Raw genomic sequence first — 26234 nt, forward strand, 5'->3', positions numbered from 1 at the left:
GTGGGTTGCATGCAGCCAGGAGGTCAACAGTTTACAACCTCAATGTTTTAAGATTTTTATTCTGAAATAATTTTAAACTTACAGAAAAAAATGGCAAGAATAGTACAGAATTCCCCTGTCTGTCTACAGACATACAGATCATTCACCCATCTTCCCTGGCGGTGGTATTTTTAAGTACAATGATTAAAACCAGTAAATTGACACTGATATTAACGACAGACGTTTTTTGAATGGTGTCAGTTTCCTCACTTGCAGCTTTTTCTCAGTCCCGGGGTCTCACCTTGGCTGGCACAGAGCGTTTAGTTGTCACGTCTCCTAGGCAACCTCAGTCTGTATGGGTTCTTAGCTTCCCTTTGTCTCCCATGACTTTGACACTTCGCTGCAGCCCGGCCGGTGCTTTGTGGAGCATCCCTGGGCACTGTCTGATGCTTCCTCCTGATTAGGCCGATGCTGTGTGTCTTTGACAAGAACGCCAGGGGAGTGAAATGGTCCTTTCTTATTGCAGCATCAGGCTGTGTGAGTCGGCCTGTGGGCTACCAAGCAACAGACACTTATTTTCTCATCGTTCTAGGGGTTGAAAATCCAAGATCAAGGTGTCGGTAGGTTTGGTTTCTCCCAAGGCCTCTCTTCTCGGCTTGCAGGCAGTGTCTTCTCCCTGTATCGTCACGTGGCCATCCCTCGTGCGTGTCTGTGTCCTGATCTTCCATTTTTTCTTTTTTTGAGACAGAGTCTCTCTCTGTTGCCCAGGCTGGAGTGCAGAGGTGCAGTCACGGCTCACTGCAGCCCTGATCGCCGGGCTCAAACCATCGTCCTGCGTCAGCCTCCTGAGTATCTGGGACCTCAGGCATGCATCACAATGCCCTGCTCATTTTTCAATTATTTGTAGAGATGAGATCTCACTATGTTGCTTAGGCTAGTCTTGAACTCCTGGGCTCAGGCAATTCTGCCTCGGCCTTCCAAAGTGCTGGGATTACAGGTATGAGCCACCGTGCTCAGCCCTGATCTCTTCTTATAAGGATACTGCTCACATTGGATTAGAGCCTACCCTAATGACCTCATTTTATCATAATCACCCCTTCAAAGATGCTGACTCCAAACACTGTCACATTCTGAGGTCCTGGGGTTAGGGCTTCAACAGGTGACTTTAGGGGGGAACAATTCGGCTCCAGCATAGCAAGTATGGGATGTGAATGTTCATTGTTGCCGGTAATGCTCACTGGGATGGCGTGGGTGAGGTGGTGTCTGCCAGATGAACCCACTGTAAAGGGATGGTTTTCCCCTTTGCCTAGAATAAATATCTTGGTGGTGGGGGATACCGTGAAACTACACAACCCTCCTTCAGCTCATCTTCCTCCATGAATTTCTACATCCATTGATGGCTCTTGCTTGCAAAAATTTTGACTGTAATATTTGCCTAATGATGACTTTCTATTTCCATCATTCCTTCTGCATTTATTAATTGAAATTCTATGATAAGTACAAACTGTGATTTATGTATTCAGTTGCTTGTGTTGCTATGACTCAGGGATACTACTTCATCCCACAGGGCGCCGTCCGGCTCTATCCGAGATCAGACGAGATCGGGCACGTGCAGGGTGGATTGGCCGTAGACCCGGCTCTATCATTACGGATTCTGTTGCTCCCGTTGTTGCAGCTGTGACCATCGGGAGCTCTGTCCAGTTGGCTGCTGCCTCCTTTGATGCCTCCCTTATTTTTTGAGTCCCTCCTTACGTTCAGGCATTAAAGATATGCTGGGCTCATGGAATCGGCTCTTTCCCTGAGGAGCTCTGGTGCCTTTGGTTGGAGAATGGCATTTAGAAAGCAGGATCAGGGACAGGCGTGCTCATTTCTGCTGGAGCGTCACTCTTCTCAGTCCTCTCTCTTGGTGGACAGAGCCGGGAAATCTGTGTGTGTGTGTTCTCAGAAGCACACGCATGCACCTGCATCTTCCTGCGTTTTTCTGTGTGTCTGTGTGTGTGTCTGTGTTGCAAACTATGATTGCATTCTGATACCTGTTTCTGGTCCAAGACTGTGGGATTCATTTAGCCTTTCCTTGTATGTTCTTCTTTCTCCCAAAGTAGGAAACCTGTCTCTCATTATTCTCAATAATTTTATTTGTATAAATGTGCTGCACACACAGGTTCAGAATTGCTAACCCACACCCTTGTGGGAAACGTATGTACTGATGAGGGGACAGTGTTTGTTCACATCCTCTCTGCTTTTAGCCTTACACCATATAGTTAAGACACCGTTTCTCTGCATTCCATAGCTGCCTCTTTTCTTCTGCCTCCCTTCCTGTAGCGTCACTTAGAACACAGCCAGGTTCATCTGCTGTCATTGGTACTCTCTTCTGGGTCCCCCACAGGTTGGTTGATTTTCAGTGTTGATGTATTTGAGGGGTATGTGAACTATACTGTGGTTCTAAAGGCAGATCTACACCAAGACTTCCTCTGAGGCATGGCCCACCCCCGCTCTGTCCCCATCCTCCATTCCCTGCACCCTGTTCCCACCCACTTCCCCAGGTAAGCAGGTCCCATTCATGTGTGTGTGTGTGTGTGTGTGTGTTTTCTGTATCTCTTTTGTGCCAAATGAATAGATACATGTACTTTTTTAAATAGCCCCTTCTGTCTCCTGTGAAGGGTGGTACACCATAGAAACTCTTTGGTACTCAGTTTATCCTGGAAGTCACTCCAAACCCATCCGCAGAGGCCTTCCAGCTTCTCAGCTGCACAGAGCCCCACTGTGTGGGTTTACTCAACCATCACCGGCTTATTCAGCTTGTCTCCTACTCATGGGCATTTAAGTTGTTACCCATATTTTGTATAAATAACTTGTTGCAGCAAATGACCCTGTGAACCTGCATATTCCTGCAGTGGGCGGTCCAGCCTCTGTTCTGGAAACCCAGAAAGTTTCTATTTACCTGCAGACGGACCTTCTTCCCCTTATATTGACCCTCGGGCAGTGTTGAGGGGCAATGAAGTGACAAACAGCAGGGAGAAGACGACCAGTCTCTGCAAATAGACAACTCAGAATGGCCCCCAGCTAGCCGCCTTCTGCTGCTGACCCTGGTGTGTGGATTTAAGTCATTTCTGAAGATTCAACCTGATGAGCTGTCGACCACAGATGAAGACAGAACGGATCTGAGAGACGAATGATGTGTTTGGGGTTAGCATCTGGATGATCCGAGTAATGGTTTTGGGAGTGGCAAAGCCTAGAATTAGCCACCCCTGAGGGACAGTGCTTTCCTGCCCCCGGCAGAGCGGCCTGTGGGGAGTCGTGCAGGAAGCAGGTGCAGGCAGCCCCGCTGGCCGGGTCAGTGGTGTTCTCTCTGACGTCAGGGTCAGAGAGGCCCACACGGAGGGCTGGAGCCTGGTGCTGGTGCCTGATGGCTAGCTCCTCAGTGTGCTGGCTCTCCGGGCAGAGGGGAGGTCGAGCGTGGCTTCTAGTGGTCCCTGAAGCCACCATGGCTTCCAGTGTGGCTGGTGCTGCAGCAGACCCAATCGAGCGTCCTGTGTGTTTTGGAAACATTCATTTGTGTTCCGGTCAGTGATAGATTGTGTATACCACAGTGGTCCCATCAGACTGTAAGACCAGATTTTCCCTGTACCTTGTCTATGTTTTGATGTGTTTCGATGCACAGATCCTTCCCATTGTGTTACAGCCGCTGGCACCGTTCAGTACAGTAGTGGGCACAGTTTGTAGCCTAGGAGCAATAGGCTACTCCGTACAGCCCGGTGCGTGGTGGGCTATGTCGTCTAGCTTTGTGTAAGTCCCCTCTGTGATGTTCACAGCACGATGAAATCGCCTCATGATGCGTTTTCACAATGTGTGCTTGTCATTAAGCAATGCAAGACTGTACTCCTTTTCCTTGAGGCACCATTCAGCCCTCCCAGACACGAGAAGGCGGCAATGGGAAGGGAGCAATGCAGCAGGCGTGTCTGTGAGAAGCTCGGGCAGGGCTCTCTGGGCCATTTTCTCACTGGTCCTGAGGCCTGCTGGCCGTGGCCGGAGGGCAGGGACGGCATGGTGGCCTGGGGGAACCGTCTCTGCAGGCACTTCTTGCCTCCCTGCTGCAGTGAATTACAGGCCCTGTGGGGCTTGATGCTGTGGATGGAAGTTTTTAGAAGGCCATGTTTGTGTCTTCTGTGAAGTATGAAAGGTGCCAGTTTGAAAACCAGAGAAAAAGAAAGGGTAGATTAAAATGCAGTCCCCATTTTAATGGTTGGTTACTGTAGTTATTTTTAAAAAAAGAAAGTGTTTGAATAAGGAATCCTGTCTTGAAGAGAAGTGGAGAGGAATTTTTATCATACTGAAAGAGGATGGTAATTAAGGCTTGTCTTAGCCAAGCGTTCTCTAGGGTTTTGGGGTTTTTCTTTTGAAGGTTGCTTTTATATTTCTGAGGATGTTCCAGGGGCCTGCTCTTCTGAGTTAAAGTGATTTGTCTGATGGGAAGATTTCCCCTGGCGGCACTCTGTCACGGGCCGTGAGGAGGAGGTGAACTCGGAAGAGAGTCACACGTTTGTCCTCCACATCATTGTCAGGGAACCATGACATAGAGGCTGCAGGAGTTTTCTCCCAACATGGGCTGAGGTCTTGAGGCCCGAGGCTGAGATGCCTTCTTTTCTTTTTTTTTTTTTTTTTTTGATACAGAGTCTTCCTCTGTCATCCAGGCTGGAGTGCAATGGCACGATCTCGGCTCACTGCAACTTCCACCTCCTGGGTTCAAGCAATTCTCCTGCCTCAGCCTCCTGGGTAGCTGGGATTATAGGCATGCTCCCTGCTAATTTTTGTAATTTTAGTAGTGACAGGGTTTCACCGTGTTGTTCAGGCTGGTCTCGAACTCCTGGCCTCAAGCGATCCATCCATCTCCGTCTCCCAAAGTGCTGGGATTACAGGCGTGGGCCACTGTGCCTGGCCTGAGATACCCTCTTTTGCTGGCACAGAATGGGGTGCAAGCTCCCCAGGGTGTGAGGGACACAGTTGCAGGCCCATCCTGGAGGCTCCGAGGGGGCACCTGGTAAAGTCTGGGGGTGAGGTTGGGCACTCCGCATGCCCCAGGGCTGCACCACGGAAGCCCACGGAGGCCCTGGGACGCGTAACTGTGTCCCTGTGCCTGGTTCATGTCAAATGCGCCAGTGCCATCGGTGTGTCTGGGCCTTCAGGCTGCAGAGGGCAAGTGGAAATGGACAGTGAGGTGCCATCTGTGCTTCTCCCCTGCTGGGGAGCCTGCACTCTACAGACAGACGGGGCAGCCGCAGGCGTGGCTGGGCCACGGACTGTGTCTCAGTGGACTGTGTCTCAGGGCACAGACCGTGCTTCCGGCCTTTCCAGGTGCCCTCCAGAGGGCCGGGTGGCCTCATTACTCCTGCCCTTCTGAGCTGGATGGAATCCCTTATTCTCCCAAAGGGCTCATTTTAATGTCTGGGGGGGTCCTTTGCCACTGACATCAGCAATCATCTGTCCAATCTCTCAGGGCATTGGAAGGGAGTGAGCTCCAGAGCACTTCCTGACCACGTGAAGCTCCAGCGTCCGTGTCACCCCTGAACAGAGGATATTCCCAGGCATAGAGTGGAATCCAGACTTTGGCCTTTTGAAGTCGACTTATGTTTCTGGGGCTTAATCTCCCAAGGGAACTGGTTCTGGTGTGTTGAGATGTATTGGTGTTGGGGCACTGTGGCTGTGGGGCTGGCCGGGGCATTGCAGGGAGGGTGTGGAGCAGCATCCCTGGCCTCTACCCACTTGATGCCAGCAGCCCCTCCCCAGGTATGACAACTAGATACATCTGTAGGCATCGCCAGTATCCCCGGGAGACTCCCAGGTGAGAGTCTCCCAGGGGTTATGGCAGCATTCACGGCTGGATGCTACTCGTCACTATTCCATATTCCATTATATGAATAGACCACCGCTGACTCGTCCTCGTAACCGTAATTTGGCTGTTTCCAGTTGCAGACTATTAAACACAGTCACTTTCCTGTGCTTCTCAGATTCAGAACCATATTTGAGGGAGATGCAAGCAGGAGGGTGGCTTCTCTTGGAGGCAGGAACTTTCTGGTAGGGATTGTGGCACGCAGCTGTTATTTCTCTAGGATTTGCTGTGAATGAGGGAAAAATGGTTGATTGTGAATGAAGCAAGGTTCATTTTCTTCCCATGGTCATTCCTTGGTGCACTGTAGACCCAGGATATTCCTACTCTGCAGGCTGTTTAAATAACACCCACACATGCACACACATGCACTCACACATAGCCAAACATCGTTTGAAATCCCATCCCCCAGAGATGACCAGTGTCAACATTGTGGTGACTTCTTTCGGAGGCTTCTCTAGGTGTGTGCGCACACAATTTTATATAAATGGGGTTCTGCTGTCTGTGCTGTTTTGCAGCTTCAGTTTTTAAATTTACCATGTCTATATTTCTGTGCTGGTAACTCAGACTGTATCATCATTTTCACGGCTGCTTAATAGTCTACGTTTGTCATCCTGCTGGTGTGCGTCTGGCTTCGGGTCTGCATTCTCTCAATGCTGTAATGAATCTTCTGTGTTCTTGCTGGGCTATCTCTGTGGGATGAATTCTTAGAGGTAGAATTGCTCTGTTAAATGTCTACACATTTTTTTCTCATTTTAAAATTTATTTCGGATGTTTAAGCCAGATCTGTATTTATTTACTGAGGGGAGCAGGTAGAATTGTAGAGTCATAGACAAAAAAATTAGAGCTAGGGGTTCAGGTTACTCAAACCAAACTTCTCATCACCCTGCATCCCCCTGCCAGCCATGTTTTAAAAGCAAACGTGTTACTGGAGTATAACATGCCTGCAGGAAAGCATGCACATGTGTGTGTGGTACGACAGTTTTTACAAAGTGAACATACCCAAGAAATCACCCCTCAGATCAAGAAGCAGCACATGGCTGGCACCACGGAATGCCCTTCTAGACGCCGGCGGAACAGAGCTGCCGGATGTTCTAGTGAGCTCATTTCTGCTGGTGAACCTGACTGTGCCCTTCTTTGTGGGATCTGCCCAGGATGGCGTCGCTGGGTCGAGGGGCATGTTCAGCATGAACAGATGGTGCCCGGTGCCTTCTCCAGAGCGAGCACTTGTTCACTGTCCCCTTGGCAGAGCGTGAGAAGCCCAGTGTCCAGCATTGGGTGTGGCCCGTCTTTTCCAGGTCAGCCATTCTGGTGGCTAATGTCGTCTCATTCTGTTTTTCATTTGCTTTTCCTGAATGACGTTGGTGACCTTTTTATGTTTACTGGACATCGATATCCTTTTAAAAAAATCTACTCAAGTCTTCTGCTTATTTTTCTGTTGTGCTGTCTGCTTTTCTTTCTTATTGATTTTTTAAGGAGTTTTTGTGTATTTTGAATATGAGTCATTTGTTTGATACACATATTGCAAATATCTCTTCCACTGGGTCTTGCCTTTTGACTTTAATGGTGTCTGCTGGTGGACAGCAGTTTTCAACGTCAGTGCAGTCTGGTTTATCAAGCTCTTCTGTGTTCAGTGCTTTTGCATCCTGGTCGAGGAATCCTGCCTAACCCGAGGCCATCAAAGTAGTCTCCTGTGTTACCTGGAACATTTGTTGTTTTCACTTTCGTGTTTCGGCCTGTGGTCCTTCTCTACTTGTTTCTGTGTCTGCAGTGCAGTAGGGGTTGAGACTGACCACTTTCCCCAGACGGATATGTAATTTACCCAGCTCCACGTGTGGGAAGACCAACCTCTCCGCTAGTGCTGTGGTGCCACCTTTGCTGTCAGTCACGGGAGGGGCGACGTGGCTGTTTCTGGACTCTGCTCTGTCCGTCATCCCATTTGCATGCCGGTACGATTGTAACTGCCACGTTCTATGCCAAGGCCTGAGATCGTCTCGTGTAAACCCTCCAGCTTGTTACTCCAGGCGGCCTCGGCTATTTTTGGTGAGACACATTTAAAAATTTGATGCGCATCGTGAAACTGCCCTTCAGAAAGGTCGTAACCATTTATCCAGCCATGGGTGGGGCTTGGCAGTGCCGCCTCTCCCACGCCATTGCAGGCTCTGATACGCAGGGAGTCACACCTGGTTGTCATTCGTAGGTGCGTTGCTTTGGTTATTGGTGAGGCTTCCCAAGTGAACTGGCCATCTGCATTTTTCTTTATGTTGTACACCCCCTTCTTTCGTGATTTCTCCAGTGGAGTGTTTGTTTTGTTAGTGACTTCTGAGAGCTCTCGATATAGTTCCAACGTTAACTCATTGCCTGCTGCTGCAATCTACCAGGACTATTTTTCATATTGACTATTATAGTCAATGCAGATGAACACTTGAACCTACAGTGCGAATCCGTTCCCCTGACTCCGGCATCTGTGCCTCTCGCTCCTCTGCTTCTGTTGAACCTGCAGTGAGAATCTGTTCCCCCGACCCTGGCCTCTGTGCCTCCCCCTCCTCTGCCTCTCTTGAACCTGCAGTGAGAATCTGTTCCCCCGACCCTAGCCTCCGTGCCTCCCCCTCCTCTGCCCCTGCCTCCTGCCTCCCTCTGTCAAGACCCTTGGGATCACACTGGACACATGTGGCTAATTCAGGATCACCTCCCACCTCCAGACTTTTAATTTACCCACATAGGAAAGGTCCCTTTTGCCATGTAAAGTGACATTTCCAGGCTCTGGGGTTAGGTTGTGGACCCCTCTGGCGGAGGGTGGGCGTCGTGTTTTGTCCGCCGCAGAGGGTAAATTAAGAATCTGTGGGAAGCCCTTCCAGACCGTGCCGCTGAAATTCTCGGGGCAGCGGCTGGATCTCTGAGAATGCAACTAGATCTCAGAATGCATCCCCAACGTTGCAGCGTGCTCAGGCCCTTCCTCCTGAGGGCACCCACCTTGGTGAACGGGATTTTCTGTATCCAGATGTCTCTGCTCCAGTTGATGTGACAGACATAGGGTCACACAGAAGCTTGCTGGACATTGTCCCTCCCCTGAGGCCAAGGCCGGATGAGGGGTCTCTTCAGCTGCACATCGGGGCAGGTGAGGGGTGTCAGCCATGTCCCGGGGAATAGTAGCCTGCCCGCCTCAGCAGAATGGCGAACTCGCTTTCCCGTGGCCTTTGGCATCTGTAGCGTGGATGCCATGGACTGTGGCGAGTGACAGCTCAATGTGGCACACTGAGACTGTAAAGAACAGAAGACACCAGTACTTTAACCCGCGGCTGAGGGCTCATCGCTTTGAATACGCCAGGATGTGCAGAGCACAGGTCAGCTATTGTGTAGGGGAGACACTGAGCAGTGTCTGCAGCCTGTTGTTCTGGGGTCGCCTTGATTACGGCCGCCTCTGTCACAATGTGCAGTGTGTCGGAGTCTCCTTCCAGAGGAGCACTCATCCACAGCCAGGGCCCCCACCGAGGGCCGCTCTTTTCGCCAGGGTTTCTGAACAGGCCACATGGGAGCCCGGAACGCAGGAAGGGCAACACCTCATCCCAACCCACCACACTGGGCCCCGGGGAGCCAGGGGCTGGGCGGTCTCAACTCTGAGCTCCACTGCCAGAAGCTCTGCTGCCTTGGGGGGTCCTGTTGAAGCTGCTCGCTGCGTCCCACCCTCCCTTCCTGCGCCATGTCATTTGTGGGGGACTCTGACAGTGGAGCCACTCACGTCTAGGGCAGCCTTGGGTACTGCGTGCTGCCCTGGTGCGGCTCAAACACTGGACAATGGCCTTCATCCCTTTAGGCCTGGCTTAGCCTCTTGCAGGTCTGAGCCCAGGTGCGGGAGGATTCGGGGAGACTGTGGGGCATGATTGGAATGGGGCTGAGTTCTGACATGTTGCTGGGATGACCATTTACACAGCTTGAGACATAAATGCAGTCCCTCACCCATGCGATTCTGTCGACGAGTCACCCATTGCTCACCGCTTCTCAGATTTGCGTTTGTCTGTTGTTTTCCCAAGGTTCCAGGATTAGCAAACATGGGCCCCCCCATCTTTCCTTCAGGCCTGGTCTTAAACCAGGTCACCCACTGGCCCCTCCCCTTGAGGCTGCAGGAGTAATGGACCCCCAGGGCCACCTCCACGGATCTCTGTGTCTTTGATTCTTGTGCCCCCAAGGTTGGGCCTGAGTGTCAACACCTTGTCTCCCCAAAGCCTCAGGAAGTGACTTGGCTTCTCCCCAGGGGCCAGCTCTGCATACCAAACATCCAGGTCACTTCTGCCAATGCTCGGAAACCCTGAGAGGTGTTGTTGCCTCCTCCCTGCACGTGCCAGGTGTCTACCTGCCTTCCCTGTGGGAAGCTGGGGAGCCATTTGTGTCTGTTTGGTGAACTGCTGCTCCGGAAGGGAGGCCTTCAGATGAACTAGCCTGACTTCTCTCCTATTGCAGACTCCACCCTTGGCCCTAGGGTTCCTGCTGCTGTGCCCCACAGATAGAGGGGGTGACATTTCTTTCCAAAATGCAGCCCTTAGCCCTTAGACACAGCCCAAATGTCCTCCTCCAAGTGTCAGGCACCAGCTCCAACCCTGTCCCCCGCAAGGGGCACACAGGGCTCCCCCAGGCTCTACTGAAGCCCCCTTCTAGGCTACACCGGCATTCAGTAGGCAGCAGACCTTCCCTCTCCACCCTGGCGGTGGAGGCAGAGCTCACAAAATAGCTCTATTCAAAGACAGTCTCACAGATTCACAGCTTATTGTTCCCCTTGCGACCCCGCTTAGATCCTCCACGAGCACGAATCAGCTCACGGGTTCTGACACCTGCTTTGAAAATTCAGCATAGTGGGAGGTTTCACAACTCACTTTGGTACCCTGGAAGTACATGTGATGCCTCCGCTGACACTTCCCCCACCGCCGTGTTGCCTTTTCCCCGAGTGTTCTTACTGCAGGCCCGGGCGCCAGCACCTGCCCATGAACTTTCGGCTGCCCCCTTAGGACAGCAGTGAGCAGAGAGGGCTCTGCAGCTCCACGTGGTCGCTTACTGTGCTTCCTCCAGGGCCCCTTTGCTTCCTCTCGGTATGGCGGGGCAGTGACGATTATGCTTATTAGAGAAATCGCCACCCTGTCACAGAGATGACGTTCATTAGAGAAATCACCACCTCCGTCACAGAGATGACGTTTATTAATCACCACCCCATCACAGAGATGACGCTTATTAGAGAAATCACCACCCCGTCACAGAGATGACGTTTATTAGAGAAATCGCCACCCTGTCACAGAGATGACGTTTATTAATCACCACCCTGTCACAGAGATGACGTTTATTAGAGAAATCGCCACCCCGTCACAGAGATGACGTTTATTAGAGAAATCGCCACCCCATCACAGAGATGACGTTTATTAGAGAAATCGCCACCCCGTCACAGAGATGACGTTTATTAGAGAAATCACCACCCCGTCACAGAGATGACGTTTATTAATCACCACCCCGTCACAGAGATGACGTTTATTAATCACCACCCTGTCACAGAGATGATGCTTATTAGAGAAATCATCACCCCGTCACAGAGATGACGTTTATTAGAGAAATCGCCACCCCGTCACAGAGATGACGTTTATTAATCACCACCCCGTCACAGAGATGATGCTTATTAGAGAAATCATCACCCTGTCACAGAGATGACGTTTATTAGAGAAATCGCCACCCCGTCACAGAGATGACGTTTATTAGAGAAATCGCCACCCCGTCACAGAGATGACGTTTATTAGAGAAATCACCACCCCGTCACAGAGATGACGTTTATTAATCACCACCCCGTCACAGAGATGACGTTTATTAATCACCACCCTGTCACAGAGATGATGCTTATTAGAGAAATCATCACCCCGTCACAGAGATGACGTTTATTAGAGAAATCGCCACCCCGTCACAGAGATGACGTTTATTAATCACCACCCCATCACAGAGATGATGCTTATTAGAGAAATCATCACCCCGTCACAGAGATGACGTTTATTAGAGAAATCACCACCCCATCACAGAGATGACGTTTATTAGAGAAATCGCCACCCCGTCACAGAGATGACGTTTATTAGAGAAATCACCACCCCGTCACAGAGATGACGTTTATTAGAGAAATCGCCACCCCGTCACAGAGATGACGTTTATTAATCACCACCCCGTCACAGAGATGACGTTTATTAGAGAAATCGCCACCCCGTCACAGAGATGACGTTTATTAATCACCACCCCATCACAGAGATGACGCTTATTAGAGAAATTGCCACCCCGTCACAGAGATGACGTTTATTAATCACCACCCCTTCACAGAGATGATGCTTATTAGAGAAATCACCACCCCGTCACAGAGATGACGTTTATTAGAGAAATCACCACCCCATCACAGAGATGACGTTTATTAGAGAAATCGTCACCCCGTCACAGAGGCCACTCCATTTGCAGCCTCCTCTCCTCCCCAGCTAAATGGCGCGTGACGAGCCCCACCCTGCCCTCCAGGACATTCGTGGCTTGTGCGGGGCAGTGCCCTGGGTCTCCTGCATGCCCACCCTCCGTGTGCAGACCAGGCCGGCCCTGCCCGAGCTCTTTTTTTTTGTGGGCAGGGCCATTGGGTGGGCCCCCTGTAGCCGTGTCCAGATGGGATTGTCTTGTTTTTGTGTGGTAGGGGCTGGGATGGGTGGGAAGGAAGGACTTACAGGCCACAAGGGTTTCCAGAGCTGGTCATTGCTGGGGCGAGGGTGCCCTTCCATCATGCACCCCACAAGCACTGCCCCAGCACTGCATCTGTGCTCTGCACCGTCAGAGCCCTGGAGACACAGTGAGCAGGACAGGCGTCCACACGTGGCCTTTGTTCCTGCTCAGAGAGTGGCATGCATGGTTGGGTTCCTTATATCTTTGCGGAGCCCCCTGAACACAGGGAATTCTTGTCGTCTGCTGGGCTGGGCTGGGCTGCGCGGGTGTGCGATGACGGAGGCAGCGAGGCAGGTTCTCAGTGAAGAGGGGAGTGTATGTCTCTCTTGCCTTAGCTGACAGGGCTGGGGTCCCAGTGGAGTGGACTGGAGCTGGCCCTGGAGGGGGCTGACCGTGGGCCTGGGTGGCCACAGGGGCTTGCAGGGGCACAGGATGTGGCGGTTGCCAGGTCCCTGGAGCAGGTGCCCAACCAGGGCTGCACAGCCGTGTATCCTCTGTGGTCATTTCCATGGCTGCTGTGTCTGCCAGGGGGAAGCAGCCTCCCTGGGTGGTGTGGGTGAAGGCTGGGGACACGTGGTATCTGCAGGACCTAGGTAGGAGTGCCTGTGCATTTTCACGGTGCCCCTGGCAGGACAGAGTTCCACCCTCTGCCAGTCCTCCCCGGGGGTTGCCAGCTCCACCTGCAGCTCATGTCTGATTTCCACTGGTACCCATTGTCACCATCACCAACCTTGCCCCTGGTTTCACTGTCTCCCCTGGAGGCCAGCGCCGGCCTCCCAGCCGCCCCCCACTGCACACAGCAGCTGGAGTAATATTTGACATGGCCCTCAGGTGGCGTCACCCTGTGCTTGAACCCTCTCGGGGCTTCCTCTGCATTTCCAGTAAGATCTACACACCCTTGTTCCCCTACCCACCCCGCTGCATTCTGGGCCACTCCCCGCCCCCAAACTCCGCTCCCGCCGCTGCGTCTGTCTTGCTTTGCACCACATCAAGTGCATTCCCACCCCAGGGCCTTTGCACACCTGTCCTTTTGGGTGGAATGCTCTTCCCCTGGGTCCCCGCATGGTTGACACCTTCCCAGAGTCGCCACTGCAGACCTGACTGTCCTCCACTGCCCAGCCCAGCCTCGCCAGCCACTCATCACATCGGTTGGCTCCATTTTTTTCCTGGAAGGCGGCACTGTCTTCTGTGTGTGCTTATTCTTTCTTCTTTGTCTCCTTCACTAGAAAGTAAACTCCATGGGGTAGAGGAAGGAAGGGAGGGAGGAAGAGAGAGGGACAGAGACAGACAGGAAGAGCGGGAGAGAGAGGGAGTTGGGGAAGAGAGAGGCTGTCATGTTTATTGCTATTTCCTGAGTCTAGAACAGAACCTGGCATATGATAGGGTCTCCACAAACATGTTTGTTGAATGACTGAGGCTAGGACAAGGTGGTGGCCCCTCGCTGGGCAGGGTGGGCTTGCCATGTGTCCCCCAGCTCTGGAGAAGGTGGTTCTACCTTAGGCTCCCTCCTTCACCAACCTGGTCACATCACCTTGGAAATGTCACCACACCGGCTCCCGCTCCCCAGCCTCCATCCTGAACAGAGGGCCGCTCTTGCCTGGGGCCTGCAGGGCTTTCTCACTGGTCCCCCACTCCTACAGCTGCTCCTCCAGCCCCTTCAGCCCTTCCCTCCACAGCAGGACGAGTGCCCTTTAAAAGAAGCAAATCTGGTCACTCCCTCCTCTGCTGTGGACTCTTCTGGGCCCCTGTCACTCAGGGTGGAGACAGACCCTGACCTGTGACTCACAGCCCTGTGTGGTCAGCCCAGCCTCATCTTGAACCTCTCTCCTCCTCTGTCCGTGCCCTCGCCTCTGGGCCTTTGCACACACTGTCCCCTCTGCCCAGAGCACGCTCCTCCTCCCCTTGCTGGTCGCTCCCGGCCGTCCTCCTGTCTCAGCTCTGCTGCCTCTCCTGGGGCCCTTTCCCAGCGCTCCTGGACCGGGTGGGCTCACTGCACTGTGTCCTGTTCCTGTGGCTGTAGAGTGCACAATTGCCTTTCCCACCAGGTGGTGTGCGCCATGCATTATGCTTGTCCTGAAATGCACAGCCTGTGCCACACAGTAGGGCCCTTTGCCAACAAGGAAGCTGAGCTTAGAAGCAGCATGAGCTGGTCCAGGTGACGCAGCTGGGCAGTCACGCCCCAAGGGGCCGGGAGTTCTGACTGCAAGTGCGACTTCGGTAGCGTCTGTTTTCTCCATAGAATAAATTCAGACTGCAGTCTGCACCTTCAGACCACCTCTGCATTTTAATGCCTCAAGAAGGAAATCCACTGAGCCGAGACACAGCTTCTCTGTGCTTAATTGATGATGGGGTGTTAACAGCTGCCCCCACAGATGATATCTGGTTGCCTGTTTGAAAATAGAAACACAGCAGCAGTCAATCACTTACATAGTATGATGTTGCTATTATTTATCGAAGAAACTGTATTATAACAATGTTAATAGGAGCCAAATCAAAAGGAGAAAAATGGATCCATTTTCCTAGATATAGACCTGTTATGCCTTATGCACACAGACATGAATGTTTTATAAGTGGAAATTATAATGTAGATAAAAATGTTATTCTCCTAGTTAATTATTTTCACTATATCTGTAAAAGGCAAATTGATTGCTTGGAGATTTATTCACACCCAAGCCAAAACCGAGTCACATTATGCCACTACTAAGGTTCTCCTGTTCTCCTTTTCGTTTACCTGCTTTAAAAACAACAAAGCTTATTTGGGTTTAAAAATAAAAAGAAATTAACTTTGATGAGGCTGCTGCTGTTCCTGGCCCCTTTATATCAGGCCCCTGGAGAGGCATGGGGACAGCAGGGCTCAGCCTTGCAGCGAGTCTTACTCACTGGAGGGAGCTGTACTCACTGGAGGGGGTCTCATTCATGGGAGGTGGGGTCTTACTCACTGCACGGGGTCTTACTGCATCAGGCCTTACTCACTGCAGCGAGTCTCACTCCCTGCACCGGGTCTCACTCACTGCCCCAGGCCTTACTCACTGCATGGGGCCTCACTCACTGCCCCAGGTCTCACTCACTGCACCGGGCCTTACTCACTGCATGGGGCCTCACTCACTACACCAGGTCTCAGTCACTGCACTGGGTCTTACTCACTACACCGGGTCTCACTCACTGCACTGGGTCTTACTCACTGCACTGGGTCTCACTCACTGCACCAGGATCTTACTCACTGCATGGGGTCTCACTCACTGCACTGGGTCTTACTCACTGCACTGGGTCTCACTGCACTGGGTCTCACTCACTGCACTGGGTCTCACTCACTGCACTGGGTCTCACTCACTGCACCAGGATCTTACTCACTGCATGGGGCCTCACTCACTACACCAGGTCTCAGTCACTGCACTGGGTCTTACTCACTACACCGGGTCTCACTCACTGCACTGGGTCTTACTCACTGCACTGGGTCTCACTCACTGCACCGGGCCTTACTCACTGCATGGGGCCTCACTCACTACACCAGGTCTCAGTCACTGCACTGGGTCTTACTCACTACACTGGGTCTCACTGCACTGGGTCTCACTCACTGCACTGGGTCTCACTCACTGCACTGGGTCTCACTCACTGCACCAGGATCTTACTCACTGCATGGGGCCTCACTCACTACACCAGGTCTCACTCACTGCACTGGGTCTCACTCACTGCACCGGGCCTTACTCACTGCATGGGGTCTCACTCACTGCACTGGTCTTACTCACTGCACTGGGTCTCACTCACTGCACCAGGATCTTACTCACTGTGTGGGGCCTCACTCACTACACCAGGTCTCACTCACTGCATCATTTGGGGGTTTGGCCCATTTCTGCTGATTTTCGCTCTGTTGAGACATGTGGGGACCATCACCAGGCCCCTGTGGAGGGGTTCAGATGACCCAGCAGTCTGGAAGCCCTGGACTTTCCCCATCCACATAGCCCAGTGTCTCCACAGTGCCGGGAGGGCCTGTGCACTGAGCCCGGGGCAGGTGGCAGGTGGCGCAGGGCAGCCATGTGTTAGAATTCCTCTCAACCTTCAAACCTGCATCTCGCCTGCCTGCCGCCTCCGGGTTGTCAGGCATCCACTCTGATTTGGTATCGCAGAGCCGACACTCCTCCCACAAGGGAACGAGCCCTGCTTATTCCCACCCAGGACCGTCTAGTTGAGAGCATCTTTCTTCTCTGTGACTGGGACCAGACAACAGAGGGGCCGATACTACAGCTGAGGGGGCAGATGTGACAAGTGGAAATGCCTGTGAGGCTCAGCCACTGGAGTGGCCCAGGGTGTGGGGCAGGTAGACACTCATCAGCGTGGGCTGTTTCCTCATGGCTGGAGGCAGAGGTGATGGAGGGGCCACCTGCCTCTGACTCTGCCACGAGAGCACAGCTGGGGCGCAGGCGAGGGGGACGGCAGTGACAGGTAACCTGACCTTTGACCTCAGGGTCAGAAGCAAACCTGATGTGATGGGTCCCCCAGACCCGTCCTGTCCCCCAACCTGCTGATTTTCCCAGAAGAGCTGTTTGCCTGAGACTTCTGATTTTTAAATATTTGCAAAACACAAAAGGGAAAAGACTAGGTCGCAGGCCGACACCTGGGGCAGATGGAGCAGGGGGGTTATGGCCTCGAGTGGAGGAGGGAGCAGGGCCATTCCCCTAGGGAGGAGGAAGCCTATGGTCGTCTCCCCAGAGCCTCTCCAGGCCGAGCTCAGAGGGAACCACCTGCCGAGAGGCCGGGAAACTGCTGCGTCTAGTCCTCCGTCGGAGGCCCCGAGCTGTGTGTGGAGCAGGAACGCATGGAGCCTGTGCTCCTCCAGGCCACTGCCCGCTGAGCCCGGACGGTGCGGACAGTCCTGTGCTCCCGGCCCCCGCAGGCTCCACCTCAGCCCCCAGTCCCACTAGGACCCTCACGGGGTGACCCTTTCAACGCCAGGGAAATGGGGGAAAAGCCAGCTCAGCCTGAGAGGAGGTTTTCCATAAAAATAGATTTCCCGGTCCAGACCACCTTCGGTCGTTATCCAGAAAGTTGCGAAAAAGTCACACAGAGTTCACGACGGCCGTGCCTGAGATGGAAAGACACAACAAAGACAAATGAGTCCTGTTCCCTGCAGGGAGCTCTGACAAGGGACAGCTCCGAACATCTGGCCCTGGAGGCTGGCTGTGTGGACTCCGAGGGGGTCACTTGTTTGTTGAAGGCTTTCCTGAGTGCTTTGCCATTTCAAACGTGGGGCGCACCCACCCGAACCCAACCCTGGGGCGTCTTGGCTGGGGTGGCACTCCCTGGAGGAGGGTGGCTGGTCCGCGCCCCTGCCGCTCAGCCCAGGCCCACGCTGGGAAAGGGCCCAGACTCAGCTGGGCCCGAACAGAGCTTTCTGCTTTAAAATAACGAATTACGTGCAGACATTTCAAAGCTGGGAGATGCCACATAAAAAGCTGGAGTTCTCTGTTCCCTTGGCAAATAGGGGATCTGAGAAGGGGCCGGCGGCCAGCTGTGCTGGTGGCCCTGACGGCGGCCCCTGAGGCCGGCGCAGACAGAATCATTCTGTCCCTGTTTTATGAACAAGACAGACACCAAGGGCCACAGAGGGACCTGGCTGCTCTGCTTCCAGAGCCCCACCCCACCAGCAGCACCCTCAGGCATGACCTCCCTGGCCCCTGTAGAGCCTGAGTTTAGACCCATGAAGTGGCTCCTGCTCCCAGGGGCCACCTTATTGTATCTCTGATGCTTTTTCCCAGGAGTCTGGAGGAGATGAATGGGGTTTGTCATTAACAGGACAGGGATTTGAGGTGTTTTGTCAACCAGACATGCAACTGGTACAGAGAAGTCAGTGGCTTCCTCCTCTCCCTCCTGCTCTTCATCCTCCCCTTCTCCTTTTTTAGAAGGAGCTGACATTCTCTCATTAAAAAGGTGAATCGTGGTTTTGATGTGTGGTTATATATGTTTAGATTATACATTAAAGTAAATGTATATTATTTCTTAAGGGCAAAGTCTTAAGCAGTAATCTCCATAAAATCATGCGTTTAGCACACCCTTTTAAAAATCCATTAAATACTTAACTATTAAACAAAATACTCACAGGCTTCTCATACTTGCAGGGACCTACGATCGTCCTGTGAGCGCCGCAGTGGGCAGCCAGACCCTTGAGCCAGGGCAAGGAACTAACAGAGGCCTGGGCCAGGCAGCTCAGAAACAGCCCCAGGTGCACACCTAGGTGAACTGTGATTTTGGGGTAAACCACCCGCCCTCCAGAGCTGCCTTGTTATCTGTAAGACAGAGATAGAACAATCCTGTGTGTGCCAGCCTCAGGGGCTGCTGGCTGCCAGATCGCATGTGACAGTCCTTTGGGAAACGGCAGGCTTGCTTGCTCTTGGACTGGAGCCTTCCAGGCAGCGGCCTTTGCACCATTCAGCCTACAGGTGACCCAAACACTGTTTCAGTTTCAAGACAGTGGCCAATATTTACATCAGACAATTCTTAACTTAGCATCAGAATTGCTAGCTTCTTCCTGAAACCTGAACTTCTTGCCGTGCAGGTCTGACCTGCTGTGTGGCAGGACAGCGGGGCTGAATGGTGGCCCCCCTGGAGTTTGCCATCATCCCCACCTGGACGGTCCCTGGCGACATCTGAGTTGTGACCTCTGGCGATGATGCCATTTCTCTGATGCCCTCGCTTGTCCTGGGGTGAATGTTTTGATGCTGTTACCAGGAAAGGGTAGCAGGGACTTCATTGAGCACAGAAAATCAGGGGTCTTGGTGCTGGCCACTGGTGCAGAGAGTGTGGGGAGGCACCCAGAAGGATCCTCCAGGGCTTGGTTCTTGGACGATCTTGTGGAGCCGGAGGGTGTGGGTGGGGGATGTGGGTGCAAAGGAGCTGCAGAGGATACCAGCCCTGGAAGGAGCAAGTTGTCTGGGGAGAAGAAGAGCAGGTGTGGATGCGGCAGCCGTCTGCACTTCCCCCGGCCAGTGGAAAGTCTCGCTGGGGAGCTGACCCAGCCACCTGAAGCGGCTTTTGCCTCCCACCCCACCCTTGAGGGTATGACTAGTGACCTTGGCAGGGAGACCGAGACCACTTTGTGAACCCCGCAGGGAGACCGAGAACATGGTGGCCAGGACAGCATGTATTCAGAATCAAAGAAACGGAAAAGCAAACATCCAGTTATAGCTGGAGAGGCAGGTGTGCAGCTTAATGAGGCTCTGCAGAGACCCAGGGGCCTGGCCATCCACCCTGGGACACCAGGTGCTAGAGTGGACATGTCATGCATGAATCAGGGAGCAGTTCCCGGGGAACACACCGCATGCCATTGCCGCAGCCTCCGCCTGCCTGGGGCCTCTGCCTGCGCCTGCCTGGGAAGCACATTCTCGCTCTATTGGGGTCTTTGCCCACGTCACATTCCCTCCCCAAGGTCCTCCTTTCCTGGGTTATTTTTCTAGATGCCACTGCTGGCATTGACATGACCTAGGGTTCCCTTTGCAGTCTGGTTTGTAATCCGAGTCCCCGAGGAGAAGGCGCCATGTGTCCTTGGGCGTTTTATTATCATCTGCACCCCAGGCACCTGCATGGGGCAGTTGCGCAGCAGGTGAGGAAAGGGGGCCACTGCGCCCAAGCTGCCACTTGCCCACAGGGATGTTTTTTTACAGAACTGGCGATCCAGATTTTTTTGGTAAAGTTATGAACTGTCCCGATTTTTAAAATATTAGCAAGTGATTCAAAACAGCTTAAGTGCTGAACAGGCCAAACTCGGCCCTTCCGTGGGGCCACATCCTGGACCTCCCAGAGCCCTTGGTTGGCATCATCCCGAGAAGCCTCCCACTCCCCAGTGAGCCTCAGGTTCTGGAGCCTGCTCAGCGCTACCCCCACCCCCCCGAGCCACGTTCTTGCTGCCCCGACATTGATGAGCCACGAGGAATGTTCCAGAAACAGCCTCATGGTACACAGTAAATATTTGTTGAATGAATGAACGTAGACATAAGAAATTACATGTGAGTTAAAGAAAATCCAGCAGACACAGCTCCTGACTTCACGTCTATACGTCCTCCACTTGAAAACCTTGAGGACTCGTCACGCTTCCAGCTCGGATGTTTGGTTTCTAAAGGAAACTCCCAACAGGTAGCGGCCTTGCCGCGGGCTTGTGCCACCTCCGTGTCCGGTCCCGGTGGGGTCACAGGCGCTATGGCTCTGTCTGCGGCAGACCAGTAGAGCCAGCAGGGGGATGCCGACCTCCAGCCCCGGCGTGGCGTCTACAACACAAAGGCTGTTCCTCCTGGGCGTGTGGGAGCAGCACTGGAGCCAGAGTTTGGAATTGATGGCTTTAGGCCAGCAGAATAATTTGATTTAGCTGGCAACAGTTAAGAAATGGTTGATTTCACATGAAATCTGGACTAGGGCCTGCGGGCACAGCTGGGCGCATTCCCCCGTGGTAACTGTTGGATTGTCTGCAGCTGAGTGTCTGCCCATGCGAGGCTGCGGCCCTCCCGCCCTGCGGCCCTCCCGACCTGTGCCCTCCTGGGCAGGGCCCAGCCTGGCTCCTGTGGGCAGGTGAGTTGTTGCCCCTGCTTTCAGCTGGGAGCCTGCAGACCTCAAGTGCGTCAACCCAAAGCCGAGCAAAGAGCAAAGTGCAGGGTGGGGTTGGGAGCGAGACAGGCCAGCGGGGTGGGGTTGGGGGCGAGACAGGCCAGCGGGGTGGGGTTGGGGGCGAGACAGGCCAGGGTCCTGTGCACCCTGGAGCAGCCCAGCCCGGGGGTGGGCATGCCGTGCATTTTCTCAGACGGCCTCCTGTCCAGGTTCATTGCTTCCTCCCACAGCTGTGGTGAAGAGCTGGGGAGAGGACTTACTACCTTTTTGCAGATGAGGAAACTGAGGCTTCCGGAGGTCCTGTGAGTCCAGACCTGCCACTAAGCACTGGAAATGGGAGTAGGACCCGCATCTTTGGGCCCCTGGACTGACAGGGTGAAAACCATCCCTTTGGGTGTATACCAGCTCTGGGTTCCTCCAGCAGCCACGCTCACTGCCCTGGCAAAACATGACTTGGCCGTGGGCGTGTGGAACGTACGGCTTTGTCCTTGCAGACACCTTGCAGGCCTCTCTCCTGCAGGCCGCATGTGGGCAGGAGGCTGGCTCTCCTTCTCTGCACCCTTTGGTGAGGGAGGCAGCGCTGCCTGAGGGCCATGGGGCGCCCAGTAGTGGACAGAGGAAGATGCGAAAGCTCGGGTCCCGGGATGGAGGGCCCTGCACACACACACAGGGCCACACAGGGATGCACGTGGGGCAGAGTGCACCTGCAGGGCTGGGGAACGGGCTCGTGCGGCTGGGGAGCAGGCTTGTAGTGACCGGAGGGCGTAGTGACTGGAGGGCGGGGTGCCCTGGTTCCCTGGGGAGGATGTGAGTGGCTTCTTGGATAATTCTGCAGGCGGGTGGGACTGAAACCCGCCACCCTGGGATGAGCAGGAAGTGCGCCTGGTCCCCATGAGGAGGGAGGTCTTTTGGGGACCTTACTCCGAGGAGCAGAGTTGGGAGGGAAGCCTTTGGCGGGGCCACTAGAGGCTCCCTGGTTCTACCAGCTGTCAAGACAGGATGGAAGACTGGGTGTTAACGTCAGGCCTGACACCGTGTAGGAACCCCATCAGTAAGAAATAGAGGTTCTAATTGGGTTTCTATAAAGTGAACTGAATCTCTACACACCTCTGTGGGAACTTAGAACAGGTTCTGATAAAGCATCGCTTTCTCACTGCCAGCTGTGAAGTCCTAGCTATGTGGGAAGTGGTGTTAGGACCATTTAATGATCGCTGAGCCTTGTTAGAAGGATGAAGCGGCTGTCCTCACGTGGGTGGCCTTGTGTCCTGCGTGCACAAAAGCATCGGGGCCGAGGAGACCACGCTGTGTCTGCAGAGCTGGGTCCGTGTGTGTTGCCGTCCGGCTCCCAGGAACTTGTCCACCCAGGGGTTCCCCCCTTGACAGGAGAGGCAGAAGCACACGGGGCTGAGGGGACTGGTCCTGGGTGGGGTCACAAGAGACTCACAGCTCCTGGTCTCGGAGGACTGGCTCTGCACCCTTTTACTTTTAAAAGTGGCCCACTTAAAATATTTATTTGTAATTCTGTTAACATAATTACATCTCCATTAAGAACCTGAAATATTCCAAATGCTGGCAGTGTCCTTTTCACCACGATTCCCAGTCCTGGTTTATCTTCCCCTCCCTCGAGCCCCCCTGCTGCCCTCCCTTCCACGGCTGTCTTTCCAGATTTCCCCTCGTGTTTAGATTTGCACCCATTGGAAACCTCTGGGTGTGCAAGTTTCTTTTTACACACTTATGACGGCACCACGCTGCCAGTGTGGTTCTGAGCTGCAGCGGCCCTCTGGGAGACTTCCTTCCAGCACACAGAGCTACTTCATTAAAGGACAAAAATGAAAGCAAACCCCAAGAGCACGCCTGCCTCTCGCCGTATTCCACCGCGTGGCTGCGCCGTGGTTCTTGGGGCTGGTCCCCGCGGGGCCGCTCTGTTGCCGATGTTCAGGCTTCGCCCTCTTGTTCCTCGTGCGTGGTGCTGGGGAGCGCCTTCTCCGCAGGCCGGGGTGCTCGTGCTGGTCAGTTTCTCCTTGCTCAGTGTCCTCCCTGGTCAGTGTCCTCCCTGGTCAGTCTCTAAGGCAGGGACGACCGAGCCCATTGAGGGCAGGGACGAGTCCTGTAAGGAGCTCCAGGCGTGGTTGTGGCCAGTTTCTGTCCTTGTGTGCTGGCCTGAGGGAGGGGAGTCAGGTGATCCATGGCCAGGAGACGCTGTGGTTTGGTGACTGCTCCGGTGCCCTCCTCACCTGGAGCCTGGACAATGGGGTGACGGCTCTGAAGGGCAGATGGGTGGGAGCATTCCAGGAGCAGGCAGCCCCCGGCCCCCTTTTGCGCCCCCTCCCCAGCCATCCAGGGAGCCCCCTGTCGGGGGGAGAGGGGCAGATGCAGAGTCAGGTCAGTGGCCTGGTGAGAGGAGCCACAGAGGCAGTGACATAATGTGCGATGTGAGGACAGTTGCACCGCCCTGTGAGCTCATGTGAGGACACTTCCTCTGCCGCGCTGGGGCTGGGACTCTCCTCCACTGCCGTGACCATTCCAGACAACAGTTAGCCAGCCAGTGTCAGTGCCAGGGACGTCACGACTGTGCGTGGCTCTGGGGGTTGGGTGAGGTCATAAATTCCCCACCTCAGCATTTCTTGGAAGATGTGGGTCAGTGGGAGGAGGCTTGGCTCAGCGTAAAGACATCATCACCAACAGCCACCCCCAAAGAATGACAGCCCTGCTGATGGCCTGCTTCTCCCTCAAGTGAGGGTCTGAGATTGAACATCTGATACTTGCAGGACCAGGCCCTGTGGACCTGGCCCCCACTTCCAGCCCCTTCTCCTCCAAGCCCAGGATGGGTCTCCGCTGGTCACCTCCACATCCCATGTCACAGGGGTGGGATGGGGGTGGCAGAGGCAGAGCATCGGCTCCCCTGAAGGGGGTTGGGGCTTCACATGTGCTCTTGACCTCTCCCCAGCTGGACTTGCTTGGTGGTCAAAGGCCCTTCAACCCTGAAACAGGGAGAGCAGATGCTTGTCGGACACAGAGCTCTCTCTGGCCCCGCCCGGGCACCTGGGGCTTGTGCACGCAGCGTGCTGAGTGGAAGGCTGAGGGCGCAGGGTCAGCCGGGGCCAGCAGCGCTTCTGACACTGTGAATCCAGCAGTGGACGGCACGGTGGGTGGGCAGCCCCGCACCATCTGTGAGTCTCACACTCCCCAGGGAGCACGTTTCCTTTCGCACATCCTGCAGCTGGCCAGGGGTGCACCCATGTCTGTCGTGGAGAGCTGGAAGCAGCTGCCCATCCTCGGGTGTCTCCCTGCACCCCCGCTGCTACAGCTGTGGGGCGGCCCAGATGTGTAGATGTCTTTCCCGGGTTTGAGCCCACAGCCTACGGGAAGCACTGAGATGGGTGTGTGGCGTGTGGCGTGTGGCCTGTGGGGCGTGGCCACCGAGGGAGTCTCTGGTGATCCGGGGCTCCATGGATTTGCGGGGCGGACGGCCTAGCCAGGCCCCCTCCCAGCTGACGTGCAGATCAGTAATTTCTTCCACAATGATAATAGGTTGTTGATCCAGTAGCTTTTTATAGTTCACAGAAAGACTCTTGTCTTCTGAGAAACCAGTCTTCATTTGTGGGCAGGGCAGGGATCATTTTCAGATGCTGGCATGGCCCTCCTGTGCACCACGGGGCTACACCCACATCCCAGGAACCAGGTCCCTCCTGAAGGGCTGGGCGGCAGGGCCTGCTGTCTCCCCTCTCTGAGACTGTGCAGGGAAAGGGCCTCCGGGGGGTGGGGAAGCAGCCTGCTTAGCTTCCTGACACTCAGGGCAAGAGGAGGGGTCTGAGAAGGAAGAAAGGAGAAAGGAAGCACAAGGAGAATGGGTTTTAAGGGATGAGAGAGAGAGAGGGTGAGAATGGGTTTTAAGGGATGGGAGAGAGAAGGTGAGAATGGGTTTTAAGGGATGAGAGAGAGGGTGAGAATGGGTTTTAAGGGATGAGAGAGAGAGAGAGAGAGGGTGAGAATGGGTTTTAAGGGATGGGAGCAAAGCCGAAGGCCGAGGAAGGGAGTTTGGAAAAGCGGATGATACTTCATATGCCGTGCGTCACGAGCACTCTGAAGCTGGACCCTTGGGCTCAGGTGCCTGCTCCTTTGTGGATTAGCTGTGTGACTGTGACCGAGTCCCTGGGGTCTCTGGTCTCAGCTTCCTGCCTTATCAGGCGGGGCCTTGGACACTGTCTGAGCCCAGGGCTGGCACAAGGGCTGCATGCCACACAAACGGTGGGACCTGGCCTTGGCAGGCAGGTGGTGAGCCCTGTGCTGCCAGGCATGGCCCTGATGCCCATCCTCTGCTCCACTCACTCCCGCCCCACCTGCGTGCCTCCTGCACACTCTTGCCCCATGCACTTCCTCCACTCGATGTGGAGAAACGTCTTTTCCACCTCCATGCCTGCTTTTCCCTCACTCTAAGCCATTATAGCCAGAGATTCTGGAAACAGAGTGTTAACAATGTCACTTCCTAATATGCCTTAGAATGCACATGTCACTAAAATAAAGTGCTCATCCGTGCACCACCCAGAGTGACCTTGTAGATCAGCAGTGACCTCATCACCTGTCTCCCGGCAAGCGCTGGTTAGTGGGATTGCCAGCCTCTTGTCTGCCCCACAGGACCATAACCATGTGCTTTCAAGTGTGTGCTGCCGGCTGGGGTGCGAGCAGGGGCGGCTGTGTAGGCTGCAGAGCAAGGGCAGGTTTGCGGCTGGCCAGTGGGGCTGCCTTTAGGAATGGCTTTCCTGGGGCGGTGGAGAGCATGGGCCTAGCCGTCCAGCAGGACCAGCTGTGCCTGTGAGTGGGGTCCGTGGGGGACTCGGAGCCACTCCCAGTCAAGGTCTCTGGCTGGAGAGGGAGTCGGGGGAGACACAGCAGGAAAAGATGTGAACCGAGCATCTAAAACCTGGACAAGCAGGACAGTTGTTTGTGGTTTGCAGATGTCACCCTGGTGGTCCAGGAAGAGTCGTCTTCCTGGGCTTGGCCCTCTCGCTGGGAAACTGGGCACGAATGCTTCTCTTGCATAGGGCTTAGCACACAGATTGGATACACA

The 26234-nt window shown here is 54.1% G+C and overlaps 1 protein-coding gene across 2 annotated transcripts in view; it reads left to right on the top strand.

The window, feature by feature from the left end:
* The window catches only part of ADGRD1 (adhesion G protein-coupled receptor D1), a 180197-nt gene that overhangs the window by 65618 nt on the left and 88345 nt on the right, over positions 1-26234 (top strand). The gene's annotated exons all lie outside the window — the stretch shown is intronic.

Source organism: Symphalangus syndactylus, chromosome 13 (assembly GCF_028878055.3).
Source record: "Symphalangus syndactylus isolate Jambi chromosome 13, NHGRI_mSymSyn1-v2.1_pri, whole genome shotgun sequence".
Lineage (NCBI taxonomy): Eukaryota > Metazoa > Chordata > Mammalia > Primates > Hylobatidae > Symphalangus > Symphalangus syndactylus.